The sequence below is a fragment of the Sphaeroforma arctica genome (assembly GCF_001186125.1).
Source record: "Sphaeroforma arctica JP610 unplaced genomic scaffold supercont1.710, whole genome shotgun sequence".
NCBI classification, from domain to species: domain Eukaryota; class Ichthyosporea; order Ichthyophonida; genus Sphaeroforma; species Sphaeroforma arctica.
Window position 1 is genome coordinate 24,302 of NW_014039848.1, and position 4,559 is coordinate 28,860.

Genomic DNA, 4,559 nt, shown 5'->3' on the forward strand with positions numbered 1-4,559 from the left:
CTTCAGGACTTCACTGAGGTGTTTAAACTTGATGTCCGTAACCGACTGCAGCATGAAAGTTATATTTTTAACCACAAAGAAACCAGCAATCAGTCGCCAACCATCTCCTACAGATACAATCCACGCAAGGTAGTCTCTGAAAGGCTGCATATCTCAGCTGGTTAAAAAAGCAAGCCAAGTGCATAGTGAATAAATACTACATCGCCTCGACGGACGTGCTCGAGGCATTTTTGCTTCCTCGACATAAGGTGAGGATCCACCCTAAAGTTTTCATTATTCGCCTTATATTTTTAGCAATAGCGCACATGTTTGATGTATGTTTGTGCTTCTCGCGGAACCTTCTTGGCTAAGACAGTAGAGGATATCTATGGGCTGAAGAAGTCGCCTTTCTTGATGATTCCCCGTCGGAATTCTCGTTTACAAATATCTGATTCCCACTGAATGGGTTCCTGGTTCTTCTGTTTGTATATGTTACAATGGAGGATAGCGTCGGTCTTGGGGTAAGTGGACCTTAAACTGTGTACAAAAACATGATGATTGGGGTCATAAACAATCTTGTTGAACGCGTCTCTAGAGTTCTTCGACTTCCGCAGTAGTTTTTTTTTAGCATACGCAAAATGGGGTCAACACCTGTCCAATCATACTGCTATACTTCACCAGGGGTGTCCCGGTATTTGCGATGGAATTCAAGGATAGCTGCTACAACAGTTTTAACTGAAATAAGGACTCCTACGTAATTGATATCTAGTACACCCGTGGGTTTCACAGAGAGGTGAGTGGATTGAGTCTTTAAGCCAAAAGACGACGTGTATAATCACAATCCGTAACCAATGGATTTTTCACGCTGCGCAATAAAGCTTTACAGCATCCCACAATTGGCGGGAATATCGTCCGGTAAAATGTAAGGTCTAAACTTTCGAAGTATGTTTTCCAATGATTATGGTCATAAACTTCGAATAAGACCCTAGTGAGCACTGGTGCAGTGGGATGGTTGTCGTGAATACAGACGCAATTGTAATAGGCCTAAGTACATCAATGTCGACGAAGTCGTTATAGATAAGATTAAATATTGCCCCATCGCCTGCATAACATATTACTTGAGCGCCTGGACAGGAGGGATTCATAATTGGGCCCGCGTGATTTCACCCTTTGAGTGTAGGCATTGCGTTGAGGGCAAACATGCACAAGGTGACCAATCTTGTCGCATCCATAGCATTCTATTTTTAGAGTGTAGTCTGGGACGACTTGCCGGGGTTGGTCGAGATAGGGAGAGGCGTACAAGAACGGAAGACCTTGTGTTCGTGAGAGTTGGGACGTTGACCCGAAAGTCCAGAGTGTATTTTTTATGTTCGTTAACAACTTGCGTAGTTGCACTGGTCTGGTACTGATCTACCTGCTTGGCTTGGCCTCGGCGATTCCTATCGCCACATTTCTTACTTGTAGTATCTCGATTGTTATAGTTTTAGCCGATACCCCTGGCAGAACGGAAGTTCTGGCCTGCACGATAGTCTTGTACCTGCTTGTTGGCAGGGGCTGGATAGTTGGTATACTTCATCTGGTGCGTTTCCTTCACGAACAGCAGCAGCGAATACAAAACCAGCATAGCGGTGCAGGGTAGAAAAGGGAAGCTTCTTCATGTAACCAAAACAACCGGCAAAGAAATCATCAACAAGCCGATAAACATTGTCAGCGATCTGAACAATATAAATATCCCGTAGCAAAGGCGATTCATATTGAAAGGTCAGGGAGACCAAATAAGCATGAATGGAACGGCAGGTCCGTACGACACCCTCTTTAAGATTTATAAAAGCATGGTAACCGTGATGTGGCCCATATTCGATGGACGGAGGTTGGCGGACCCAATCGTCCATGCCTTAGTAGAAGGAGTCACACAGGATGCTTCGGGACCCATTCGCCATTCAGCAAATCCCAAACGAAGGCATTGGCTCAGTCCTTAAGCTCACCATCTGATCCGTAATATAACGATAGTCGCGATAGACTCAGACGGCGTGGATTGTTGATCACCGAAAAGAACACACAGGCTTAAATGGCCTAGATTCAGGAGGATGACGAACATCCGCATAATTTCCACCTTCAGTGGAACTTCCTCCATATATTCAGATAGAGGTAGTAGTTTGGATAGAGGTGCCCAAATCACTGCGATTTTGACTAATTCCTTCTCAGCAACAGTTGGAATGGCTGGAAGCTTGAGGCGGAAGGTGATAGCACCTAGCATCAAGTTGTTTGGTCCATACCGTCAAAAGCGATGGATTCGAGATTCTCTATCGTGTCCAAGCTTTGTTGACCAGGATACGAGGGCCTATACATGTAAACTTTGACGGAATTACTTTAAATTCTGCAATACTGAAATAAATATAAGACAGTTAAAGGTATTTAGCAGTGGTGGCTTGTGTATGGATGATCGGGGCTGCCCCTTGGTGAGAGGCTCAATACCTTCGATCACAGAACGTATCTCTAGCTTTTCTATTAGATATTTTCACTATAAGTAGCAGCGGTTCATGGTCACACGGCCTCATTGTAGACAGATATAAGTAGATTGTCCCTGAAAATACACCAGTTACTATAAATAAAATTCCGTGTGAAGAAAAGCTATATAAAAAAGAAAGACATTCGATTTGGAGATTGGCGGGAAGACCAAAAGAACAAGTAGTAGTGTAGAATTGATATAATTTATTAAATAATTTACAACGTCTACTTACAGTCCCAAATAGAACCAAGTATATGGGTCATACCTAATTCGCTTAGAAAAACTTGGGCTTATTGGAAAAAGATCTTGTAACAAATTGTTAAAATACAGCTAAAATCTAATTTCTTGTCTCATTTGATCATATTTTAAGCTGACCAGAGTCCGCATTTCTACATACGAACGTCCGCGATGAAATAATCTCTTGTATAACGAAAAACAAAATAGAACAGATTCGCATATATCTTTCCTGGGTAAATATGTGTCTATATGTACGAGTTCAAGAGTACCTATATGTACTCTATGTTGTTTAGGATCAGGTTCAGTAACCATTTCGGATGCAGGCGTTTATTATGTGAGGTTAGAGCCAGAGATTCTTCTCCTTCAGTTAATAAGTTTGAAGAAGAATATTCACTGTTTGCAAGCAGATCAGGTAGGTTTGTCTCATAAGAAGTAGGTGGCAGATAGGGGGGTTTAGATCCATTAAGGATTATAGTATTCCGAGGAAAGCCTTTCCGTTTATTTCGTATATTTAAATGCAACCGCTTGTTTCATTTCTTAGTAGAGTTTTGAAGGAAGTCGCGGGGTTCATCAGGTGTTAGTATGCTACCGTCCCATCCATAAAAAGGTTTTGTAGTTAGTATAACTGTCTTCGGATGCTTTGCTAATAACATCTTTGACTTGCGACTCCATAACAGGGACATCAGAGTACAATGGGTGAGCGAATGAGACCTCGGATGTAAGGATATGGCGAGTATTAAGATTATTTCCGCTAGTACCAATTGAATTATCCACTTCGTAAGCATTATTTTTTGCATCATGATAGGAGATCACAAAGACCCAATTGTCGTTGAAGAGAGTAATGTAACGTTGACGTTTCTGTTAATAATGCTAACGTAATATCTAACTATGAACTGAACTGTATTATGCCATCGGTCATGTGCATTTAATAAAACGTCATTTTTGTGCACGAATAAGCGGGGGTAGTAATTCACAGATATCCACAGTGACTTACATTCATAGTTCTTTTTGCAAATATCCTACACGGTCAGCGCCTCTACGTATCTCGAGAGTGGGTCAATGCTCAGCTTCTATAGTATACATGCGTGGGCTCATTCACATAGCACTAAATTAAAATTACTCAATTCATATTTGACATGCATTGATATATTTTATTACTGACGTACAAATATTTATTTGTCCTATAAAAAAATTGATGGTGAAACACATCGTCATTCGATTTTATGCCATACCCGATCGTATATCTCCATTTACTGACTGCTGTAATAACATACATCAATGCATGTCAAATATGAATATAATGATTTTAATTTAGTGCTTTGTGAATGAGCTTGTGCATGTATGCTATAGAAGCTAAGTATTGACCCACTCTCGAGATACGTAGGCTTAATACTCGGATGTTTGAAGAGACACGAACGAAGCTATCAGCGCTATACATAACAGATTCATCGTCAGTAAAAAATCTAAGCACCACAATAAGCGATAATCAAAGTGACAAACAAAACTAGATTCCACCATGGATCCACTGTACAAGATTTCAGGAGAGCGCAAAAGATAAAGAACTCTCAATCGGCTTCGTATAGCGCGAATACACATAATAGTGTACATTTCATATCAAATTTTGAGGAGGCAACCCCAAACAGAGACTGACCTATCCAATATAAGCCTGCCCTATCTAATATACACGATGCAAGACACGGCCTCGTGTAGAGCGTGTATGATAGCGACAGTTTCCCATTTTATTTCACTGAAAAGCTGACAAGAATATAACAGAAACAACATTGACAATCTGATTTGAAAAAATTACATAAGCCTTTTGTAAAGCTTATGATGG